This window comes from Scyliorhinus canicula, chromosome 9 (assembly GCF_902713615.1).
Source record: "Scyliorhinus canicula chromosome 9, sScyCan1.1, whole genome shotgun sequence".
Lineage (NCBI taxonomy): Eukaryota > Metazoa > Chordata > Chondrichthyes > Carcharhiniformes > Scyliorhinidae > Scyliorhinus > Scyliorhinus canicula.
In genome coordinates, this window is record NC_052154.1 from 109,383,061 (window position 1) to 109,409,526 (window position 26,466).

Below are 26,466 nucleotides of genomic sequence, written 5' to 3' on the forward strand. Positions count from 1 at the left end.
CAGGGAGGGGTCAAGTCCAAGATTTCAGAGTTTGGTTATTAGTATTGTCGGAATAATGATGTTGAAGGCAGAGCTGTAATCGATAGACAGCAGTCTTACAATATAACAGTCTTACAGTCATTGATGACATTAGTCAGTATGGAAGAGCCAAGGCTGGCATGGGGTGGGGGTGGGGGGGGGGGGGGGGGGGTGGCGAGAACAGATGAAGCTGGGGATGGGAGGCCTGAGAAAAGCTGGGGCTGGGGTGCTGGCCAGAAAGAGCCAAAGCTAGGGGCCCTCACAAAAGACGAGGCCAGCGGAACCCGAAAAGAGTCAAGTCTTGGGGAACATGAGAAAAGCCAGGGCTGGGGTGGCCAGAAAAGAGGTTGGTATGGGGAAATGTAAGGGGAAAGGGAGGTGGGAGGAGAGGTGAGGGAAGATTGATGGGGGCAGCCTGAGAAGAGCTTGGGCTGGGGTCAGAGGATCAGTGTGAGTGGGAAAGAGTATGGGTGTGGATGTCGTTGAGTGAGTGTGTGAAGGTGAGGGAGTGTGTGTGAGTGGGTACTCCCACTAAAATGACAATAAGAAGGTACGATATGGGAGTATTTATTGAATAACAGAACTTTGTTTTATTATGTAAACATATAAGACATCGAAACATCCTCAAGTTTTGTTTTTATATCTTTGTGCCGATTGTGCAGTAATTACAATTCTTTGTGGTTTAATTCTTCAAAATGATAGGAATATTTTTCAGGGATTTCTTCAGTACCCTTGGGAGGTCAAAGGGGTTTTGTAATGATATGTATATGTGTATATAACTAAAGGGTTCATTATAACATCTAGCTTTAACACTGCCACTAGAGGGCATCACTAGATCCACCTATAAGTATCAGCTCCTAGAGGATCTTAATCTCTTTCAACCCAGGAATGTTTAGTAAGCAGTAGTGTATGATAGATAGCTCTCAGTATAGTTAATATTTATAGTTGTGAATCAGTTAATACATCAATATTTAATTACTTGATTTCTAGAGATAGTTCTGTCGAGTGTCAAACTCAGATCTAATCAATCGTTACTTTAAATAAATTAGTTTGCTTAAGTTGAAGACTCGTGGTTTCTTCAGGATCACACCATCAGACCATCTGCATTGACAGCAAGTAGTAATGATACCTATTACTAGACCCAGTGATATGACACGTTTCATGGCTGGAAGTGCTTGGGAAACCGTGATTCTCCAAGAGAATGGCTTTTGAGAGAAGTGGACCTCATGCAAAGAGAAAGCAGCAAATATCTGCAGAGTGGCAGGGACAACAAAATGCCAGATTAAGCAGATGATAGAAGGTCAAGTATTTAGATGCATTTAAACAGAAACAACACTGGGGGAAACCAAATAGACAACTTTAAGGTAAAAAGAAAAAACCCTGCTATTTAAACATTAAAATGATATGGAACAAAGCACTTCGCCAGTTGTCCAGCCTATGGAAAGCAGTGGAAGAACCGTGATCAACTAAATCACCTTGCTATGATGTGTAAATCAAAAGAAAGTGTGCACACACTTCTGGTGGCGGCCATGGAGTAGGAGGTCGCACATTTGGTAGCTCCTGCTCGTGAAGGATCGTTTGGACCTTTCTCCCTGTCTTTTTTCAAGTTTTCTTTTGAAAAATCGGGAGTGGATAGGACAGTGAGGAGGAATCTCACACCAATATATGGAGACGTGGACCAGACGTGGTCAGATAAGAAGGGAAAATCGAGCAGAGAAGGCCCGTGTAAAACCCACAGCACAGTAAAACATGGCGGAGGTGCAGGGTACTGGCTCAACGGAGCAGCTGGTGAAATTTATTCAGGAGGATTTCGCCAAGTAAAAGGAGGATGGTCTAGACCCGATCAAGGCATTGATCGACTAGGTGGAGCTGGGGCTTGAAGCCCAAGGTCGGGCGATCCAGAAGGTCGAGCATGAGGAACACCTAACTGCGCTGGAGGTACAGGTGAGACTGATGAGGGATCAGCAGAAAAGGCTGCAGGAGAAGGTGGAGGACCTGGAGAACAGGTCCCGTCAACAGAACTTGAGGATCGTTGGCCTCCCTGAGGGATACGAGGAATGGACGCAAGGGCATATGTGGCGAATATGCTCGAGAAGCTAATGGGTGATGGGGCGTTTGCCCGACCCTTGGAAGTGGATAAAGTGCATGGAACGCTTGCGAGGAGGCAGCGTGTGGACGAGCCACCGAGCGCGATAGTGATGCAAATACACCGGTTCCTGGATAAGGAACAGATCATCATCGACCTGAAACCTTCACTTTTTCCTCTCCATAGCTATTGCAAGACCAGAGTGTTTCTGGAATATTCTGATTTTATATACAAACACCAGGCTTTATTTCTAGCAGGATGGAATTGAAAAGCAGGGGAGTTATGTTAAATCTGTATCAAATTTTGATTAGGCAGCTTGCAGTTCTGGTTGTTACGTTATAAAAAAGACAAAGAGGCACTGTAGAGTGTGCGGAGGAGGTTTACAAAGATCATCCCAGAAATGTGTGGGTATGCTTATCAGGAAAGGGTTGACAAGCTGGGCTTCCTCTCTGTTGAAAAAGGAAAGCTGAGGGAGTGATTTAATAGATATCTTCAAAAAGATGAGAGGTTTGATGGAGTGGATACAGAGAGAGTGTCTCTTGTTGTGGGGGACAGCATCACTAGAAGCTGTGAAGATTGTGGATCTTGATAGAAGATTGTCACCAAGAAATCCAGTAGGGAATTCAGAAGAAAACTCTTTACCCAAAGAATGGGGAGAATGTCGAACTTGCTACCGCAGGAATGGCTGAAATGAATAGTAGAGGTGCATTTAAGTGGAAGCTGGAGAAATAAATGACATGAAATGAAAATTGCTTATTGTCACAAGTAGGCTTCAAATGAAGTTACTGTGAAAAGCTCCTAGTCGCCACATCCCGGCACCTGTTTGGGGAGGCTGGTACAGGAATTGAACCCGCGCTGTTGGCCTTGTTCTGCTTTACAAGCCAGCTAATTAGCCCACTCTGCTAAACCAGCCCCTGTGAGGGAAAAGGGAATAGATTTGGATGAGGACAGATGGGAGGGAGTTCGAGTGAAGCTGGTGGGCTAGTTGGGACGAATGGTCTGTTTCTGCACCATATATCCCTTGTGAAAAACAGCATGAACAAACCTCCACACCACAATATTGCTGCCAGCTCTGTTGAGACTCAGTTTGTTCGCGGCTCTGCCCACAGGGGGAGATGAGGAGCATGTACAGGGCTCCACCCTCAGCTCCGCCCATGGCTCCACCCACTACCGGAAGTATAAAGTGCTGCGGTCTTGCAAGCCTGCCTTCAGTTCAGCTAGTCGCAGGCAGGCTCAGTTGTAAGTCGATTAAAGCCTCAGTTTACTTCTACTCGTGTCCTTGAGTGAATTTAATCGACTTAAAAAACTACCATGGAATCAGCCCTCAAACCTGTTCGACTGGAACTCGATCCACAGGCCGCAGAAGCGAAGGAAATATTTCTGCATTGACTTTGGTGCTTCAAGGCCTACCTGGTTGCATCGACTACCTCCGCTGTTATTGAAGAACAGAAACTCAGTCTTCTACACGCAGGAGTGAGCCATCGTATTTCAACTCAACTTGATAGTACCGACTCGTACACTGAGGCCCTCGCGATACTCGACCGCCTGTACGTACGGCCCGTAAATGAAGTTTACGCGCGGCATATTTTTACTACCCGCCGCCAGCGCCCTGCAGAGTCGCTAGAAAATTACCTGCGCGACCTAAAAGCTCTAGCACGGGAATGTAACTTCCAGCCTGTGACAGCCTCCCAGCACATGGAACTCGCCGTCCGAGATGTGTACGTTGCAGGGGTCCGGTCCAATTATGTGCGCCAGCGTCTCCTCGAAAAAGGGGCCCAGAACCTGGAGGACATAGTAACACTAGCGACTTCGTTAGAGGTCGCTTTTCAAAGCTTAAACTCATTCCCAGCAGACCACGTGACCCCATCGTGGACCCCCGACCAGAGACTACCCCAGGTCTGCGCCACGCGGCCACCCGCCTACCACGAAGAGCTGTCGTGCCACTTTTGCGGCCAGCCCCAACACCCACGGCAGCACTGCCCTGCCCGTAACACGACCTGCAGCAGCTGTGGGCAAAAAGGACACTTTGAAAAGGTATGCCTGGCTAAAACCAAAACCTCAAACTCGAACGCTACCCAGAACAATCGCCCCTCTAACTCACAGGCCCGCAGACCCCGCAATGTGGCAGCGTGTCTGCCGACTCCGCCTCCGCATGACATGTGCGACTCATGGGGGCCGCCATCTTGGCAATCCTCCCCCATGCGGCCGGCCATGTACGATTCATGGGGGCGGCCATCTTGGGCGCCATCTTCCTCGCCGCCGCCACGTGCGATCAACGGGGGCCGCCATCGTGGCCATCACCCGATATTCAAATCGACAACTACGACCTCCGTGGACAGTCATCACGGGGCCGCTCCAGCACCGCTGACCACGCCACCGACTACCCGCAGCTCAACGCAGTCACTTTGGGCCAGTCGCGGCCAAAGCACCTCAGAAGCTCCATGACGTCCGTTCAAGTCAATGGATACGAGACACCGTGCCTCTTTGACTCCGGGAGCACCGAGAACTTCGTTCACTCAGACCTGGTAAGACGGTGCTCGCTCCCGATATTTCCAGCACGGCAAACTATCTCCCTCGCTTCGGGGTCGCACTCTGTCCAGATACAAGGGCGCACGATTGCAACACTAACGATACAGGGCGCCAACTACTCCAACTTCCAATTGTATGTACTCCCAGACCTCTGCGCCCCTCTCCTACTCGGCCTGGATTTCCAGTGTAACCTCAGGAGCCTAACACTCAGCTTCGGCGGACCCCTTCCCCCTCTCACTAGATGCAGTTCAGCAACACTAAAAATCGACCTCCCTCCACTCTTCGCTAACCTCACCGCTAACTGAAAACCCGTGGCCACTCGCAGCAGGCGGTATAGCCTGCAGGACAGGGTATTTATTAGAGCCGAAGTCCAGCGGCTCTTACGTGAGGGAGTCATAGGGGCCAGTAATAGCCCCTGGAGAGCTCAGGTGGTGGTCGTCAAGACCGGGGAAAAGTTCCGGATGGTGGTTGATTACAGGCAAACCATTAACCGGTTCATGCATCTCGATGCGTGCCCCCTCCCCCGGATTGCAGACATGGTCATCAGATCGCCCAGTGCTGCATCTTCTCCACGGTGGATCTGAAGTCTGCATACCACCAGCTCCCAATCCGCCCGGAGGACCACCACTACACGGCGTTCGAGGCAGACGGCCGCCTCTTCCATTTCCTCCGGGTCCCCTTTGGCGTCACGAATGAGGTCTCGGTGTTCCAACGAGCAATGGACCGAATGGTGGACCAGTACGGGCTGCGGGCCACGTTTCCGTACTTGGATAACGTCACCATCTGCAGCCACGACCAGCAGGACCACAATGCCAACCTCCACCTATTTCTCCAAACCGCCCAAAAACTCAACCTCACATACAATAAGGAGAAATGCATTTTCCGCACAACCAGACTAGCCATCCTTGGCTACGTCGTGGAAAACGGGGTCCTGGGGCCTGACCCTGACCGTATGCGCCCCCTCTTACAACTCCCTCTCCCTAACGGTTCCAGGGCCCTCAAGAGGTGCCTCGGATTTTTCTCCTACTATGCCCAGTGGGTCCCCCAGTACGCGGACAAAGCCCGCCCACTATTTAAGACTACAAGCTTCCCACTGTCAGCCGAGGCCCGCCAGGCCTTCTACTGCATCAAGGAGGACATCGCCAAAGCCGCCATGCGGGCGTTGGATGAATCCGTTCCCTTTCAAGTGGAGAGCGACGCCTCAGAGGTCGCTCTCGCTGCCACTCTGAACCAGGCAGGTAGGCCAGTAGTGTTCTTCTCCCGAACTCTCTCTGCTTCGGAACTTCGACACTCCTCAGTCGAAAAGGAAGCCCAAGCCATTGTGGAAGCCGTACGGCACTGGAGGCACTACCTCGCGGGTAGGAGGTTTACCCTCATCACTGACCAAGATCGGTTGCCTTTATGTTTGACAACTCACAAAGGAGCAAAATTAAAAATGATAAAATCCTGCGGTGGAGGATCGAACTCTCCACCTATAATTATGATATCGTATACCGTCCGGGGAAGCTCAACGAGCCCCCAGATGCCCTGTCCTGCAGCACATGCGCCAGCGCGCAAGACGACCGATTACAGGCTATCCACAATGACCTCTGCCACCCGGGGGTCACCCAGCTCGCCCACTACGTCAAGGCCCGCAATCTGCCTTTCTCCACCCAGGAGGTTAAAGCTGTCACCAGGAATTGCCCGATCTGCGCGGAGTGTAAACCACACTTCTATAGACCAGACAAGGCCCACCTGGTAAAGGCATCCCGGCCATTTAAACGACTGAGTATCCATTTCAAAGGGCCCCTTCCCTCGACCAACCGTAATGTTTACTTCCTTAACATCATTGATGAATTCTCCCGTTTCCAGTTTGCCATCCCATGCCGCGATATGACCTCCCATACAGTCATCAGAGCCCTGCACAGTGTCTTCACCCTGTTCGGTTTCCCTAACTATGTCCACAGTGACAGGGGTTCGTCCTTCATGAGCGACGAGCTGCGTCAGTACCTGCTCGACAAGGGCATCGCCTCGAGCAGCACTACCAGCTATAACCACAGGGGGAACAGGCAGGTGGAGAGGGAGAATGCGACGGTCTGGAAGACCGTCCTACTGACCCTACGGTCCAGGAATATCCCGACCTCCCACTGGCAGGAGGTCTTCCCCGATGCGCTCCATGCAATTAGGTCCCTCCTGTGTACGGCCACTAATCAGACTCCTCACGAGTGATTATTTGTTTTCCCTAGGGGCACTACCACGGGGGCCTCGCTTCCATCCTGGTTGAGGACACCGGACCCTGTCGTCCTTCGGAAGCACGTCCGGACACATAAAACAGACCCACTGGTATAGAGGATGCTACTACTACATTCAAAGCCTCACTACGCATTTATCGAGCACCCCAACGGCTGGCAGGACACCATTTCCCTCCGGGACCTGGCACCTGCAGGATCTACCACTACTACTACCACTACCGCCGAGGTACCCCTCACACTACACCCCACCCGACCCCCCACACCCTGCGCCCTGGCGCCTACAGGTTTCCTGCGCCCCCTTTGACCTGTCACACCGGTCAGGAACGAAGCTCGGAAAGAACCACCCCCGGAGTCCACCCTCAGATTCACACCGGACATCAGCACACAGCCATCCGAAGCGGCTGCAACACAGGTGCTCCGCCGGTCCCAGCGAACGATTCGAGCACCGGACCAACTCAACTTATAGACCCGTCACCCCCGCCGGACTTGATTTTTTTAACAGGGGGTGAATGTGGTGTATGTATGATATAAATTCACACTGTATATCACTGTGTCCCTGTGGCCTCCATCTGTGAGCCGTTGCGTGGCTCTGTCCACAGGGGGAGATGAGGAGCATGTACAGGGCTCCACCCTTGGCTACCCCATGGCTCCGCCCATGGCTCCACCCACAACCAGAAGTATAATGTGCTGCGGTCTTGCGAGCCTGCCTTCAGTTCAGCTAGTCGCAGGCAGGCTCAGTTGTAAGTCGATTAAAGCCTCTGTTTACTTCTACTCATGTCCTTGAGTGAACTGATGGTCGCATCAAGAATCTTGTTGAAAATGATCCTGTAAGATAGATAAATAAACTAAACATTTCACCATGGTACAGGAAGACACTCAGGTGGAGGGGAGTGGGAAGGAATGTGGTCGTGATAAGAGACATTGTAATCAAGAGGATAGAGAATGTGCTTTGAAATGATGACCAGAAGCTTTGAAAGATTTGCTGCCTCCCTATGGTGCCAGGGTTCAGGGCATCTCATTCTGGCTGGAGAAGAATTTGGAGTTGAGGGAGGAAGATTCAATTTTTATGTTCCATGTAGAAACTAAAGACATATATAAAACTAGGAATGACCTTCTTCTGGGAGGGTTTGATGAGCTGTGGTCTAACTTAAAATGCAGAACCTCACAAGTAATAGCTTCTGGATTGTTATGTGAGCAGTGCACAAATTGACAAAGATTAGATTGAATGCTTGGTTGAAAAAGTGGTATGGAAAGCAGCACGCTGCAGTGCAACGTGGGCGGTAACTGCCAGGAGACCCCGCTCCCGGGATCTACCTGGCTCAGCACGCCTCGCGAGATCAAATGCAATCTCGCAAGGTGTCATAATGTGAAGTCCTCCCATTGTGGGCGGAATCATTTTTTCGCAAGACTGCATGCTAGAGTGAAACAGCTAATCTCACTCCAATATGCAGTTCCCTGAGGTAACTAAGATGTCGGGATCTGTCCCTTTCGCCTTGGAGAATTCAATCGAGTGCCGTCAGTACTAGTCTCCACAAACGGGGGGCAGATGGAATGACGCTCGTGGGGGTCTCTCAGGGGATTGGAGCATGTCCTTTGGGCAAGGTAGTACCCTGACACTGCTGGTGCCATGGGGATGTCATAATATACACACTAGTATATGATGGTGCATAGACACACACTGACTGACACACTGAAAGACCAATCAACACACAGAACACAGCAGCCAATCACCAGACAGAGCATGGTCACTATAAAGCCAGAGGGCACTAGTTTTCCCGCACATTCGGGATGCAGCCTCTGAGACAGACAGAGCCCGCAGTCAGTAGTACAAACATCTACCATGTGCCAGCAGTATAGGCTGGTCAGGTTCGGCATAGGTCTTCAATCAATTTAACATAGTGTCGACCCACAGTGCAAGTATGTTTAACAGCTCATAGTTAAAGAAAATAGAGTTGTACTTCTACAAGTGTTGGTAGCCTGTCTATCTTACTGCTCTTGTAAACGCAGTCCTCACAGACCCAGCATACCCAACACATCAGGGAACACCTTGGACATGCCAGCCTGGCACCTTGGCAGTGCTAACTTGGTGCCAGATGACATTGCCAGCTAGCAGGGCACTGCCAGGCTGGCACTGCCAAGTTGCCAAGCTGAAATTTTTACACTGCAGTGATCGGGCCAAGGGGTAACCTACATGGGTGCAGACATGCAGGGACATCAGGGGACTCCCTGACAGTGAGTTGGAGCCAACTAAAGTCCCTTCTGCAGGAAGTCTTAAATGACAAGGATCCACCACTGACCCAGGTAAGGGGTTTTAGTTGTGAGTGATGTATCTGAACTTCTTCCACTAGAAAGTAACTGAAATCCTGTTTAACTGTTTGAGACACAGAAAAGTAATCTCCCCTCATGAGAGCTACTCTGGGTCTTAACTGAGAAACAGATTTTCCTCTTTTGGTGCCTGAACCTGATATAGGTTAGTAAGATAATCCCTTCGGATCCGGAATACCTAAACCGCCACAGATGTCCCAACAGCATGGGTGGCACACGAGCCCCCAGCTGCAGCCCTGTGACACCCTGGAGGACACATCCAAAGACAACAGCGATTCCGCAGCACTGCTTTCTCCAACACCCTCCACCATCCCAAAGACACTCACCTCTTTTGGGAATTTTAGTGAAGAGGCTCCTGGGGCACGTTCTGACGCACACCACGCACACACTGTGGTACATCAGGTGGGGGTGGGAACCCTCGAGGGGGCGGATGGTCAGAGGACGGCCGGACGCCAGGGATTGACTGCTATCCAGACAGATCTCGGGAATGGCTGTCCCATCAATGTTGGAGATGCAGGAGCAGAGCCATGGACTACATGAGGGATTGTCAGCGACAGTCCAGCACCTGCAGGTGCAGTTGGAGGAGTCAAACCGCCCGCAGGATCAGGAGGTGGTGCCGACCATGCATGCCATCGAGGCCAACACCACACGGGTGGCGTCCGCTTTGGAGGCTTTGGGGGGGGGGGTGGGTGGGGGGGGGGGAAGGAATCGGCCATTGGTCAGGATGTATGCTCTGCGGCCACTGTCCAGCACCCTCCTGCGGGATCTACTGTGGGCATCCTCCATGGGGGGGGGCCGCGTGATGCTCTCTGAACAATAGGCCACGGTGGACGGTCAGTCGGGTGCGTAGCAAGATGGCTGCCTTGCAGGCCGCAGCAATGGCTCACCCCGACCCCACAGCCCACCCACTGATCACCCCTCACTACTCCCTTCAGCCCTGGCAGACATCACCCCAGCCAGAGGCAGCACCAACAGCCCATTGTTGCGTCTTTGGGAACATGTCCTACCTCCTCCCTCTCCCTCAGCAGTCACAGCGCCTGGTTCCTGATTTTATATCCCACAAGCGAACCTCGCCATCGGTAATTGCCCCTGGAGAAGGCGGAGCATCGCTGGTGGCCTGGAGAATACCGGGTCGGGACCGTTAATGATATGCCAACAGCATTTACTGTACAATTTGCAAGGCCATGCCAAGGCGTGGTATAGAACACATTCATGCCACTGTTGAGGGGCCGGAGAACGGCATTCTGTTTCCCAAGTGCCAGCCATGTTTTCTTACAGTTCTTCAAATAATCTTTATTGTCAGAAGTAGGCTTACATTAACACTGCAATGAAGTTACTTTGAAAAGCCTCTAGTCGCCACATTCCGGCGCCTGTTCAGGTACACAGAGGGAGAATTCAGAATGTCCAAATTACCTAACAGCACATCTTTCAGGACTAGTGGGAGGAAACTGGAGCACCTGGCGGAAACCCACGCAGACACGAGGAGAAAGTGCAGACTCCGCACAGACAGTAACCCAAGCCAGGATTCAAACCCGGGTTCATAGAATTTACAGTGCAGAAGGAGGCCATTCGGCCCATCGAGTCTGCACCAGCTCTTAGAAAGAGCCCCCTACCGAAGGTCAACACCTCCACCCTATCTCCATAACCCAGTAACCCCACCCAACACTAAGGGCAATTTTGGACACTAAGGGCAATTTAGCATGGCCAATCCACCTAACCTGCACATTTTTGGACTGTGGGAGGAAACCGGAGGACCCGGAGGAAACCCACGCATACACGGGGAGGATGTGCAGACTCCGCACAGACAGTATCCCAAGTCAGAATCGAACCTGGGACCCTAGAGCTGTGAAGCAATTGTGCTAACCACAATGCTACCGTGCTGCCCTTTCGGGTTCCTGGTTCCTGAGATTTTCGTATGACACACGAGGGGCTGGTTTAGCACAGTGGGCTAACAGCTGGCTTGTAATGCAGAACAAGGCAGCAGTGCAGGTTCAATTCCCGTACCGGCCTCCCCGAACAGGCGCCGGAATGTGGCAACTAGGGCCTTTTCACAGTAACTTAATTGAAGCATACTTGTGACAATAAGCGATTATTATTATTATTGTCCGCCCCCCCAATCGGCTTTCCGGCATCGGCCAATGGAGAATCCTGCCCACTACATTTGACTCACCTTTTCGGGACTCCTCATTGACTACAATAATATCTCCGGGAATTGAGGGCTGTGGGGCGCAGGTGGGAAAATGGAGTTGAAACTCAGGGTGAGTAATGATCATACTGAACGGTGCAGCAGGCTCGGCCTGCATTCTGGTCTACTCCACCTCCTATTTCTTATATTCTTCTGCTCTGAATCGCTGAAACAGCACAAAGCTAGCAACAGCTATTTAGTAAGAAAACGTTTGATAAACACAGGCAAAAGTTAACAAGCTCATGACTTGATTGTGTTTTTGTTCAAACATATCTTAACAAATAATGGGTGGAGGCAGTGAAGAGTTGGGTCCTCCAGAGTGCTGACAGCCCCAGCTAGAGGTGTCCATTTCAATCCAAGCAAGTTATTCAATGTGCAAGCCTGATGACAACCAAATTCGACCAATTAAAATTGATGATCTATCCAAGCTGTAATGACAGAGGGATACAGAATTAATGATTTTCATTGTTTGAAATGAGTAAACCGGCAATTGAATTGGAAATGTGTTGGTAATTAATATGTGCTAGCTCTTTATTATACAAGAAATAAGATTCACGGACAGTTCTACCGCTTCTTAGTACTTATCTTTTCTTACATTATTTATATTAATTCCCATTTGAAGACTCAAACTAATTTGGAGTATCCAGGATGCTTCCAGTTTGACAGAATATTCCAAGTCAGCTGTTTACTCGCAACATAGATTTTTGACTCATTGTGACGAAACCTCCCAAAACAGAGCCAATCTAGTGGATTGAGGCCGATCTGTAGTGGATTGAGGTGCCTGTCTCTTTAAGACAGCAGAACAGAGGAGGGTCACCTGGCTCCAGGGACCAATGGGGACCGAGAGCGGGTGATCACCACAGCGGGTGGTGTGCCTCCTGGGCAGAATACATCAGGGAGCCATGAAGTAAAGATGTAAACGTTAGACCAGCAGCTCCATGCTGCTCCAGGGCAGCAAGGTCAGTGACCTATGTACCATTGCTCCTTGTTATTAGTAAACTCAGTCTATTCACACGAAGATCCTCCGCCTCATCACTGCCAGGCAACCACATTGGCGACAAGGATGGGATCGATGCCGAGGACACAGTCAAACTGTAACTATTCCGTTACATTGAAGTTGGAAGGAAGGGAAGTCTTACCTGTATGCCTGTTGGGTGAATAGATAGTGGCAGGCTCTGAGGGACAGACACAGAGCAAACTGGATTTGACGAGTACAGTCAGATGCTTGGAAAAATGTAGAAAATAACCTTCAAAAGGAAGAGCTGCGATCCTGAGTTAAGAAAAAGGGAACTGAAGTTAAAAGAAAAAACACAAAGAAAGGAGAGCACAGGGAGCAGTGTCAAAGGTAAAAAGGGAAAAATGCCCCAAGGAACTGCAGAACTTCTTCCGAAAGCACGGCAGAGCCTCCGCCTCATTGCTGCCAGGCTACCTCATTGGCTCGACAATTGGTACTCTGAAGGGATTCACAACATAATTGGGCCTATGTTCACACACAAACCAAACCTAGGTTCTCGTGCAATGTATTTCACTAAATCAGGTCATTTATGGGCTCGGGCCAGAGAAAATAAACACAAAAGCTGAGAGATCATTAAAAAATTTGGAAAATAATTCTAGGCTTCTTACACAGATCCACTGACTTGTGTACTGATTGCACTAGTGTTGGCACTGACGTTGTTAAACCTCACTCCACTCCGAAATGGCAGGTCAGTTGCACAAAACCATGGCTGGGACAGCACACAGGGCAGCTGGAAGTGGATGATAAATGTAACCTTCCACTCACCGCACAACCCAAAAATAAACCTATTAAACACTTCAATGAGGTACTGGGGGAAGCACTGCATTGTTGGAGCGTCCCATATTTCAGTTGAGGGATTAATATTTAGCCCTCAATCAATATGGTTAAGAGAGTTTATCTGGTCATGATCAGATTGCTGTTGGTGGGAACTTGCGACACACAAACTGGCTGCTGTGTATCCTACATTACAACAGTGACATCGGTTCCAAAATATACTTGGTTGGCTGCAAATCATTTAAGATGGCCTGAGGATATGAAGGGCACTATAGAAATGCAAGTCTTCCTTTCTTGCTTGCTTTTCCTTGTGTCCGATTGCTTTCTTCATATTCTGCTCAGCTCCCATCAATCCTCATTCTTTTCTCAAGGTTTTTTGGCCAGGATGTTTTCCTGCCATGTGCTATGCTCTATGTTTATCCATAGCCTGTCTTGGGCCAATCATCACATCACTTTCATCACCCATGAGAAATGTTTAATAGTCACATATGTACAGGTTCAAAAATGCCGTCAGATCTGAGTCCAGTCCTCAGACCTTGGTTCCTGTTCTCTCTAAAGATGCCACCAACCAACTTGTAATCCAGATCTGGAGCAGTAAAATACACCAAAGGGGTATAGAAAGCTGGGGTATTATGGTTGTGAAGAGTTTGAGGAAGAAAGTAGGCCTAAGGACAACAGAGCGGGGCAGATTTTGGGGGCAGAGAGAGAGAGGAACAGTTTGGGGAAGTGATTCGAGATAGTGGATTGAAAGAAGCAGAAGATTTGAGTGGAGAGCAAGGGAGAGAGCGAGAGGGGAATGAATTGGGATTATGGGACAGAAAGTTAGAGCTTGGAAGCGGAGTCACAGAGAATAATGGGGAATGCAGCTAAAAAGATTCAGGGAATAGAGGGAGGGTATCCCAAAACATTTGACAGCCAATGAATTACCTTTGGAAGAGTAGTCATTGTCGTATTGTCAGAAACGCAGCAGTCAATTTACATATAGAACATAGAACATAGAACAGTACAGCACAGAACAGGCCCTTCAACCCTCAATGTTGTGCCGAGCCATGATCACCCTACTCAAACCCACGTATCCACCCTATACCCGTAACCCAACAACCCCCCCTTAACCTTACTTTTATTAGGACACTACGGGCAATTTAGCATGGCCAATCCACCTAACCTGCACATCTTTGGACTGTGGGAGGAAACCGGAGCACCCGGAGGAAACCCACGCAAACAGGGGGAGGACGTGCAGACTCCACACAGACAGTGACCCAGCCGGGAATCGAACCTGGGACCCTGGAGCTGTGAAGCATTTATGCTAACCACCATGCTACCCTGCTGCCCAAATATAGCATATAGCAAACCCCTGAAAACAGCAACATGATAATGACCAGATAATCTGATTTTGCATTGCTGATTGAGGGGTAAATGTTGATCAGGACACCCGTGATAATTCTTCAAAATAATGTCCTGGGATCTTTAATCTCTGCCTGAGAGGGCAGCCAAGATCTCATCAAAAGGATGGTACCTCCGTCCGTGTCGGCCTTCCTCGGTATTTATTCCGGACAGGGGCAGAGGGCGATGGAGGGATAATGGAAGGCAGATCAACCCAAATGGAAACGGAGATCATGGCAGAGGGGTGGGAAACTTTCGGAGACTCATGGATGAATTCTCCATCCCAGGACATCCGAAACATGTTTCCCAATGGGATGGCGAATGGGCCACCGGCCATTTTCAGGTTAGGTGGATTGGCCATGCTAAATTGCCCTACGTGTCCAATATTGCCCTTAGTGTTGGGTGGGGTGACTGGGTTGTGGGGATGGTGTGGGGGTGTGGGATTGGTTAGAGTGCTCTTTCAAAGAGCAGGTGCAGACTCGATGGGCCAAATGGCCTCCTTCTGCACTGTAAATTCTATGATACCTCTTTGATGTGGTTGATGCTTGTACTTATTGGAGTTTCAGTACTCAGAATCACTCACCCATGAAGGGAAATGAATGAATCAGGGCTGCAGCTGGTTTATGGAAGCTGTCAATCGCAGCCTACCATGAGAAAGGAATGAATGGTTTGTAGCTAATGGATCTGAGGGGTTTAATAACAGGTCACATTTTCCAGGAATGGAAACATGGAGCTTTCAGGTAAGTGGTACAACTGTAATTTCATCGCTGTTCCTATCTGGACTGCTCTCTAGCTTCCAGGCAGGGGACTTTCGCTGGGGGCCTGTGGTAGGGTTCCTCAATTGGGGAGTCCCTGTGGTGGGGGTACTTCTAGTTAAGGGATCCCTTTGGGCACGTGGTTTGACAGAGTGAGACTGGCCGAATGGGCTTACACACCCCACCACCCTCACACTCAGCCTTCACCAACCACCCTTCACCCTGCACCGCACACTTCGCTACACCATCACCCTCCAAACTGGCTGCCAACCGCCGGCGGGGCATCACATGGCCCACCCAAGCGTAACGCCCACAGTAGTCCTTATAGGGTGCCGTCGGACGGGGGCCGTAGAGCGTGCTGTTGGCATGTGTAGCACCAGCGGATAGGACCCCTGGCAGCAGGGACGGGTCCCTGGACCAGAGATCCCCATGGTGCCAGGTCCCAATGAGGCCAGGAGTGCGGGGATGGAGGGTGAGAGGACAACATGTGGCGGCAGGGTCCACAGTGCCAGCCAGGGCCATCATGTAGCCCATTGGACTTGGTTGCGCACGGAGGTGTGCAACATGTAGGAATGTAGGAATTCAACCAACAATGGTGACTTTCCTCCTTGTCGCTGCATCCCTGGGGACTGCAGTTGTACGAGCTGTGGCTGCTCAAGGAGAAGGAAGCTTCAGCAGTGGGCCTGCTGCAGAGGAACAGGAGGCAGCCGGTGAGGATGGAGAGCCAACCACCCAACAGGCCGAGGAGAAGGAGGAGATGCAAAGGAGGCGGCGCATGAGTCCTCGCATATACCGGCAGCGCATGCCATTCAAGCACCAGGATGCCCTGGCAGCGGGGTTCGCCACCATTGCAGAGATGCCCCGGATTTAGGGGGTTATCAATGGGGTGCATGTCGCCCTATGAGCACCCGCTCTTCACAAACTGAAAGGGTTTCGACTTGATGAACGTGCAGCTTATGTGAGACCATGAGATGTGCATCATGCACATTTACACCCAATACCCGGGCAGTGAGTATGACCCCTTCATCTTGGCATACTCAACGGTTACTGGCTTCTTCGAGGTGCCCCCGCTGTGGGGTTGGCGGTCGTGGTTTATGACACCTATCTGGATGCTGCAGACCAACGTGGAGACCCACTACAATGACACCCATGCCGCAACCAGGGGAGTGATCGAGCAGTGCTTTGGCAGTCTGAAGATGCGGTTCTATCCTGGACTGCTCTGGAGGGGCCCTCCAGTATATCGCTGGAGGGTCTCCCAGATTGTGACGGTCTGCTGCATCCTTCACAACATCGCACAGCAGAGGTGCGACTTGCTGGAGGAGTATGCTGAATGCCAATCCTCGTCCAACGTGAAGGATGCAGGGGAGGGCGAGGATGGGCAGGCTATCGGGCCCAGACAGGCACGGGAGGCCTCACAGTGCCAGAGCCAACGTGCACAGGATGCTCTAATTCCTGTGTTCACATTAACCCCTTGTGTATTTACAGTGATGCATATCACCACAGCGTCACTTGCCGCGCGGAGTAAAAGGCCAGTACATATATCATTAGTGGGCCTGACACCCGATGCCCCGGGTTCTCCGCAATTCACCGCCTCCAATCGGCCGATTTCCCGACGGTGTGATTCACTTGTGGTTATAAAAATTGTGAACCTGGCGTCCTGCCTGCTGAGCGAGAGAGAGGAGTGGAGTGAAGTGACTGCGGGCTGCTGGCCCGGACACTGGCTGTGCTGGCTGCGGCAGAGTGGCCACTGCCAGGGCCAAGGGAAGAGAGGGTGAGCGAGGGAGGAGGAGGGCCAACAGCCAGAGTCCCCCCCCTGACGGACTGAGGTGGTGCCCAGGCACCGACCACCATCTTGCTGCACACCCACTGACAACCCACCCCGGTGCCTGGTTCCACAAAGTGGCACCGGCCATATGGGTGACCACCCCACCCCCCCCCCCCCACCCCCGAATATCTTGCCTAACCGGCAGCCACCACCGCGGGACCACCCAGGGCCACACCCAAGGCACCCCCCAGTGAGGGCAGTTCCAGTCAATGGTGTCCCTGGCAGCAGGGATGGGCACCGATCGGGCTGTATACCAATGGGGCAGGGGTGTGGGGGTGGTTGGTATAGGCGTGGGTGAAGCCCACAGTGCTAACTGGGGACACCATGTAGCTCATGGTACCTGGATGGGCATGGGTGTATGCGCCATGCTAATTCGTTGGCCTTTCACCGCCCTGCAGAGAATGCCATTTGGACACCAACCCGCAATGCTAGCCGCTGCCCTGCGAGATACCCTGTGGCTGGGTGAGCTGGGGCCGCTTAGAGAGGCGGCAAAAGCTGCAGCAGAGATGCAGGCTACAGAAGACCAGGCTACAGAGAAGCGGGCTGCAGAGGGGCAGATGGTGGCCGCACAGGCTGGAGGGCCGGCCGCCCAACCGGCCGAGGATGCATCGCATGAGGACCCACGTGTAGCGGCACTGCATGTCGTTTGAGGACCTGCCAGACTGGGCATTCAGACGGAGACTGTGGATGAGCAGAGGGACTGTGAGACACATCTGCCAGATGATGGCACACCTGGCACCGCAGGAGTATAGGGGAGGACACCCGCTCCCGGTGACTGTCAAGGTGACGGTCACCCTGAACTATTATGCAATGGGGTCCTCCAGGCGCTGAGGGGGGACCTGTCTGGGATCTCGCAGGCCTCGGCACACAGGTGCATCCATCGTGGATGCCCTATATGCACATGTGGACCAGTACACACAGTTCCATGTGGACAGCGCCCACCAGGAAGCCCGGGCAACGGGGTTGGCTGCCATCACCGGGATGCCCCGGGTCAAGGGCGCGGTCGAGGGGATGCATGTCGCCCTGCGGGCACTGGCAGCACAACAGGCCACTCTACACAAACAGAAAGGGGTTTCTGTTCTGGTACAATTGGTTGGGGGGATAATTGACCAAAAGATATCATTATTTTTCAAACGCCAAGAGGGGGTGTAAAGTAAAAATGGGAAAATATGTCATTTGAAACATGGAAGTATATCTGCTAGCCCTTGGTTTACATGAGATAATAACTTTCTGCTAAGTTTCCTTCAAATCCCTTTCTTCCGTTATCATTTCCCTTACCATATGAAGTGTATATTTGCCATTAGAATATTTGCAACATAATAAGCCAACAGTAGTTGCAAAACCACCCCTGGGACATCAGTAGGCACATTTAATACATTCAACTTTTGGGGGTACAACCCAATTGAATCCTCTTTCGTCACATTGAACCATCACTTTTTCTTCTTCCAAATAAATTCTCCCTATTGTTAAATACACAGTCAAAAAAAATAAGTCTTATCTTAACACATTGCTCATTACCTAATCACACAAAAAACTTTACATATTTTCAGCAGTTATCACAATTTCAACACTAAAAGATAAAGTACAATATCGACACATCCCTTCGTGGCTCTATCCAAGTGCTTTATGAACAAGCACTTGGGACCAATAGTTATTACATACAAAATATGGCGTGTTAATAACATCAATATTATTTGTGATGTTGCATGCAGTTAAATCAAGAAAACAAGAAATTAACTGTATCTGTAGACCTCACGCTTCTCTTTATCATGAGTTATGGTCCAACATCACCCAATCCTATCCTAATTGTTCTATTACTCAACTATCTGCCACCTATTTTAATTTAGTGCTCTTTAAACCTCCCTCTTACTAAAATAAACTACAAAATTCCAGCATTCTTTCCTTATCAATTGGACATCTCTATGCCAACCCATGTTAAGTTCCTTTCTCATACATATATAGCAGTCTCTAATAATATATATGACATTTCTTCCTTAATAACAATTACAGCTCTCCAATGCAATATTGTTTGCTGCACTGGTTACTTATTTCTCACCGTGGCATCAAGCTGCAAAATATTTTTAAAACTATCATCATCTGGCATGTGGGAGTTCCTCGTCAGTCGCTGCTGTCTGCTGAGACCCTTAATAACTCCAACGCGTAGTACGTGCCCCGTGGAGACCGCAGATCATCCATCAGCTGATGTCCAGGACACATCTCCAGTGTGACCGACAAAAGAAAAAAGAAAGAAATGGTGGCAAATTAAAGAACAGGGCACTCTCTGCCCTTGACCTGTTTATTTGATTTTTCACTGCTCAGTAATCATTTGATATTTTGATTTGTTTCTAACCCGTAAAGTTTTCCTCCTGGCTCTGTCATTTAATTCTCTCATATATGTAGCCAATTGTATCATTTTTCATTCTTTCCGTTGAATAATTTTATTGCAACATTTGCAACATACGTTTTGACTTAATTTTAAAATTCCCAATTTCCAGGGCAATGCGGCGACTATTACTCCTACTTGTGGTTTTGTTTTGTAACGCATTTCCTATCTTAACTTGCCCTTTCTTGGGGTCCCATTGAGTATCATTAGTTTTCCCCGAATACTGTCTAAAAATCTTTAATTTATCTGATAAGTTTAGAACGTATCCCAAGCTGTTTGTAAGTGCTCCCCACATTTTTAACCCATCTAGCCTACTCCTAGTCCTAGCTTTTTCCCTTCCTTCTTCGAACTTGATCCTTATTTTTCTCTGCAGTGTAGTTCTCTTTCTTCGTCCAAACAAGTATATCTGTGTTGTTTTTTCCATCTGAAAAATCAAATAAACAGGTCAAGGGCAGAGAGGGCCCTGTTTTTTAATTTGTATTTTCTATTTTTGGCTGGATACTCCAGAAGTTCCCTCTCCAGGACGTCCGGATTTCCTTTTGCCACCATTTCTTTCCTTTTTCTTTTTTTAACTGGTTTGTTTTCCTTATCATTTATGTACATCATACAATTAAGGCCTGTTAAGCCATCTCCTTCTATCATTGCACGCCTGAGTGAGATTCGAAGAATCTCAAACTCCTCCTTTGCTCGCTCAGTGGTCCAATCTGGTCAAAACCTTACCCTGATACATTTCGAGTATTGCTACTGCTTTTACTTCAATTTCTTTATTTTTTATTTTGACCAAATTTTTATGAAAGGTAAGTTCCGAACATGACATTCGAACTTTATCATCTGTCCTATCAATGCTTCTAACAGGTTTTAATTCACTGTCTTCCACTCAACTTCATCACATACTAGTGAGTGCAGTAATCCCCTGACACTCACAACCAAACATTCCTTTCCCGCTAAAGCCTGTCCATCGTCCGAGGTTTTCAATCGGTCCCAGTCTCGGGGTCTACTTTGGTTTATATTTTTACCAAATCCATATCCCGGGTCAATCATTAATCTTGTCTACATTCCTTTTTCCCTTGTCCAATTGGTTTGGGGCTATGATCTATCCTGTGGCACGGCATCATTGTGGTGATACAGTCTCTAAACACTTTTAAGATAATTTTACGTCCCCGGGTCATCCCAACATCTTTTAAACTATACACTCCTTCACTAATTGGGACTATAAGTTTGTCACTTCTCCACAACCCAGCACATCGTTCAAGGAACAGCTACTGCGGGCCTTGATAAGTATGTACCTGTCAGGCAGGGAGGAAGCAGTTGAGCGAGGGAACCGTGGTTTACTAAAGTAGTTGAATCACTTGTCAAGAGGAAGAAGGAGGCTTATGTAAAGATGAGACGTGAAGGTTCAGTTAGGACGCTCGAGAGTTACAAGTTAGCCAGGAAGGACCTAAAGAGAGAGCTAAGAAGAGCCAGGAGGGGACATGACAAGTCTTTGGCAGGTAGGATCAAGGATAAGCCTAAAGCTTTCTATAGATATGTCAGGAATAAAAGAATGACTAGAGTAGGAGTAGGGCCAGTCAAGGCCAGTCATGGGAAGTTGTGCGTGGAGTCCGAGGAGATAGGAGAGTTGCTAAATGAATATTTTTCGTCAGTATTCACGCAGGAAAAAGACACTTTTGTCGAGGAGAATACTGAGATACAGGCTACTTCGACTAGAAGGGCTTGAGGTTCATAAGGAGGAGGTGTTAGCAATTCTGGAAAGTGTGAAAATAGATAAGTCCCCTGGGCCAGATGGGATTTATCCTAGGATTCTCTGGGAAGCTAGGGAGGAGATTGCTTTGATCTTTATGTCGTCATCGTCTACAGGAATAGTGCCAGAAGACTGGAGGATAGCAAATGTTGTCCCCTTGTTCAAGAAGGGGAGTAGAGACAACCCCGGTAACTATAGTTCAGTGAGCCTTACTTCTGTTGTGGACAAAGTCTTGTAAAGGATTATAAGAGATAGGATGTATAATCACCTAGAAAGGAATAATTTGATTAGGGATAGTCAACACGGTTTTGTGAAGGGTAGGTTGTGTCTCACAAACCTTATTGAGTTCTTTGAGAAGGTGACCAAACAGGTGGACGAGGGTAAAGCAGTTGATGTAGTGTGTATGGATTTCAGTAAAGCGTTTGATCAGGTTCCCCACGGTACGTTATTGCAGAAAACACGGAGGCATGGGATTCAGGGTGCTTTAACAGTTTGGATCAGAAATTGGCTCGCTGTAAGAAGACAGAGGGTGGTCGTTGATGGGAAATATTCAGTCTGGAGTTCAGTTACTAGTGGTGTACCACAAGGATCTGTTTTGGGGCCACTGCTGTTTGTCATTTTTATAAATGACCTGGAGGAGGGCGTAGAAGGATGGGTGAGTAAATTTGCAGATGACACTAAAGTCGGTGGAGTTGTGGACAGTGCGGAAGAATATTGTAGGTTACAGAGGGACATAGATAAGCTGCAGAGCTGGGCTGGGATGTGGCAAATGGAGTTTAATGCAGAAAAGTGTGAGGTGATTCATTTTGGAAAGAGCAACAGGAATACAGAGTACTGGGCTAATGGTAAGATTCTTGGTAGTGTGGCTGAGCAGAGCGATTTCAGTGTCCATGTGCAGTTGCCTGAAAGTTGCCACCCAGGTTGATAGGGTTGTTAAGAAGGCGTACGGTGTGTTAGCTTTTTTTGGTAGAGGGATTGAGTTTCGGAGCCATGAGGTCATGTTGCAGCTGTAGAAAACTCTGGTGCGGCCGCATTTGGAGTATTGTGTGCAGTTCTGGTCGCCACATTATAGGAAGGATGTGGAAGCATTGGAAAGGGTACAGAGGAGATTTACAAGAATGTTGCCTGGTATGGAGGGAAGATCATATGAGGAAAGGCTGAAGGACTTGAGGCTGTTTTCGTTAGAGAGAAGAAGGTTAAGAGGTGACTTAATTGAGGCATACAAGATGATCAGAGGATTAGATAGGGTGGACAGTGAGGGCCTTTTTCCTCGGATGGTGATGGCTAGCATGAGGGGACATAGCTTTAAATTGAGGGGAGATAGATATAGGACAGATGTCAGAGGTAGGTTCTTTAGTCAGAGAGTAGTAAAGGCATGGAATGCCCTGCCCTGCAACAGTCGTGGACTCGCCAACATTAAGGGCATTTAAATGGTCATTGGATTAACATATGGATGATAAGGGAATAGTATAGATGAGCTTTAGAGTGGTTTCACAGGTCGGCGCAACATCGAGGGCCGAAGGGCCTGTACTGCGCTGTAATGTTCTATGTTCTATCCTTTCAGAATTACATCGTTGTCGGCTAGGTTTTCTCTATAGGGTTGCTATCACCAGAGTGGCCAACCTTCTCCTGTGCATGTATGCAGTTTGTCATTATCATACCATCCCATATACAATTACTTACTAATTATGTTTCTTCGTTTGCTGCCGATAGCTTACCTATGGAGTATCTTGATCCCTCTATTATTATCCAATTGGGTCATGTGTTTTTGTTTTGATACAATTTCTTTGCTCCAAATGTCATGCTTCTCTAACTCAACTGTATGTTTACCCAAATCTTGAACAAGTGTGTCTTTACATTTTATAGCTTCACTGATTACTTTGCCTGTGGTTTTAGTTGGTAGCTTCACCAACACTTCCTCTGTGTTATCAATTGGTTTTAATATCCTAATTTTTCCTGCATCTAATTTTATTAAATCTTTCCCTGCCATCAGATTCTCATTTCCTCCTACTGCAAGTAATTCTCCGAATCTAACTTCTGGTCTAATATTTTTATTCCCGAAAGCTCTTTCTACCATGTATTTAACATTCTAAACATCATTTTTCCTGCTGGTGACTTTTGGGTCACCGGGCACTAGGACCCAGGTGGAGCTGTGCCATGTCGATTTCAACGCATTAATTTCAAAATAATTTCCTGCACAGAGCTCAGTCTGCTCCCAAGTAAAAACTTATTTTTGTGTTTATGCTAAGACCAATTTAGTTCTGAACATATTGATTTACTGCGTCATAATACTGATCAAATTTCTACCTGCTGTTTATAATTTCTAATTGATATAAAACTGGGTTTTTGCAAAATACAACATTTTAAAAACTACAAACACCAAATGAAATTCACAAGTCCTTATTAAACATACACACACTCATTCACCCACTGAGATCTTGGATCTCCATTCTGTAGGGTTTTAGGTACACTAACAAAAATTGAGACCCCCCTCTGTTCTGATAAGTCTCTCTCTTCCAGGATTTTCTTTTAGCTCTTTTAATTTCTTCCACTCATGTTTCATTGCTTCATCTCTCTTGACTATATTCCAGGGCAAGAGAATTACCCTAATTGCCATTTCCTGGATTTCTAACTTTCTGTTCCTGGATGTCCCTTTCAGGTGCACTCTGAAATTAAGGATAAGTACCCTTTCTGGGCCCTTTCCAAGGTTATTAAGGCACTATCTTCCTGTGTTGTTAAGGGTTTATTGGTTATTGATCTCTAAAGGTTTCTAGGCATCTCTATTTCTCTCGGCTTGCCCTCACAAACTGTCTGACTCTAAGGATGATTTATTTTGTGGCCTCCTTTTACCAGTAATGGATGCAAGATTTCTCATGCTGTCACCAAGATGTCTTGCAGACTTTTTCTCAGGGTCAGTATCTTCTAGTCTACTGATTTTCACAGCCAGCCTGAGTTTTATGTCCCCCTGATCCACAGAATATCCTTACAAAAGGCAATCACACATGACTTTCCAAACTAAACTCGACAGGGAAAGTTTGACTCACACATAGACTAGAAACTTCTAATATTCTAGCCTTTGTTTGGGAACCAGAAACTTCTAATATTCTAGGCTCACTTTACCTAGAAACGTCTAATATTCTAGGCCCCACATTGGGCGCCATGAAGTAAAAAACTCACCACTATTCTTCAAATTCCCCCTATACCAAAAAGGGTCACTAAGATATTCTAAATGGTGAACAGGGATTCTCACTCCCTGACTCCTATGCAGGCTTAAGTGGGTGCTATTCGGTTCAATCTATATTTTCAAGTTATCTCCGGTATAACCCATATCTTCATAGGAGATTTCATCTACTTACCACTTAGTAGCATCGATCCTGGGTTCCGCGTTGCTAAGTAAGTAAAGTAGACTTTGTAATAACCACTGTTTCAGGTTAAAACTTGTAAGTTATTTTTTCTTTTTTTTCTTTTGAAGGATAAAATCACTGTCTTTACAGAAAAGTAAACGATCTTCTGGATTCTCCTGGTTGGTTAAAAAGACCTTCAGGTCTACCTTGACAATCTGTCTTCTTTAACCTTTGGTCTTCCTCAGGTGGATTGGATGTTCCGCTCAGTCTCTGTGTTCTATCCGTCCCATGTACCGAGCTATGAGAGCTGACTCTGCTGGCTGTCCCCAATTTAAGGGTTTATATTCTCCTTCCAGCAGTTATTAAGTTTATCTGACATTATCATAAAGTAACTTTATTTTACTCTTGATTGTTCAAGGTACCTTTAATCTGAATTATTTCTAACATGACTATGTATTCATGTTGAGCATGGCTTTAGCTCATCGAACTCTAATTACATTTTTTCCCTTGTGATGTTCAAAAGTGCTTTGATCCTAGAGGGGTGTTACATCTGGTTCCTGTCACTTCTAAAGTTGCTTTATTTGAAATAGTGCCCTTAGCTTGTCAGAACTCTGACTCCGATTTGGGGTTAACGTGTGTTCTCATGGATATGTTGTCTCCAGTTTCCCGTATTCAACTGGTGTCAGCAGGATTTCACACCTAAACATTTGTCACCCAATTCAACTGAAGATCCTGACAATTCTTTTTTAGCTGCTTACTAAAATAATTAACTTCAAAGAAGGTATGAAATATTGTTTTCTTTCCATATAACTAAAAGTTCAAACTGCTTTGACTTGAAAGACAGGCTTTACAGCTTGAGCAGTCACAAGCTGTTTCCTTAACTTCTGTTTAATAAAGGCAATCTGCTTTTCAAAACCTTCTTTTGCAGCTGCTATTAACCCTTCGTGGGATTTTTCCCTCCATTTTCGCATGTATCCTCAGGTTAGGTTTTGCCAGACTTCCATGTTTCAAATGACATATTTTCTCATTTTTACTTTACAGCCCCCTGGATGAGCCCTGGTGGCATGGTGCTGCCCTGTACTGCCCGCTGCCAACCAGATGCACCAGGGACAGGAGGGGTGAGTCTGAGGTGCCGTGCAGTTCTGGCACCTCCCCTGCAGGGGTCACCAGCATGGGCCCCAGCACCTCCTCCTCCCTTGGGGTGACCAATGGCCCCCAGGCTACCCAATGTGACGGAATGTGAGTGGAGCAATCGCTTGAGGCTCCCTCGCCACCTGGCGCTGCCAGTCCTGGAGGCCCACTCTGGTCTCAACCAGGGTCTGCACGTTCGTGGTCATGGAGCACAGGCAGTGGATCATCTCCATCTGGGACTGCTGGTTCCAGGCCCAGCCTGCCCTCTGACCATCCGGCCTCTCGGCCAGGGGATAATGGAGAAGGGGGTGAGAGGGTGAGGGGGTTATGGGGTGAGGGGGGGTGAGGGACGGGGTTGAGGGGGTGACGGGGAGTTGAGGGGGTGAGGGGGTTGAGGGGGGTGGGGGATGTCCTCACATGTGTTTAAGGAGGTCAGACTGTGAAAAGGTAATAGTACTGAGGGGGAGGTAGTTTAAACATTGGGGGCTGGATTCTCCATTTCTCAGACTAAGTGCTGCCGCCGGTGTGGAAACAGTGGTGTTTTATCAGAGGAGAAACAGAGCAACTGCTGCACCGATTCAGCAACTCTAAATGGGCTAGGACGATCACCACGTGGACGCAACCGGTTCCATGCAAAACGGCCCCAGACTCGCCGGACCAACCGGGGTTTCACTTCTTCGCCTACCGCTGACCTCCACCTCGGTGACCTGCCATTCCTCTTGAACGGCGACCACATCCAGT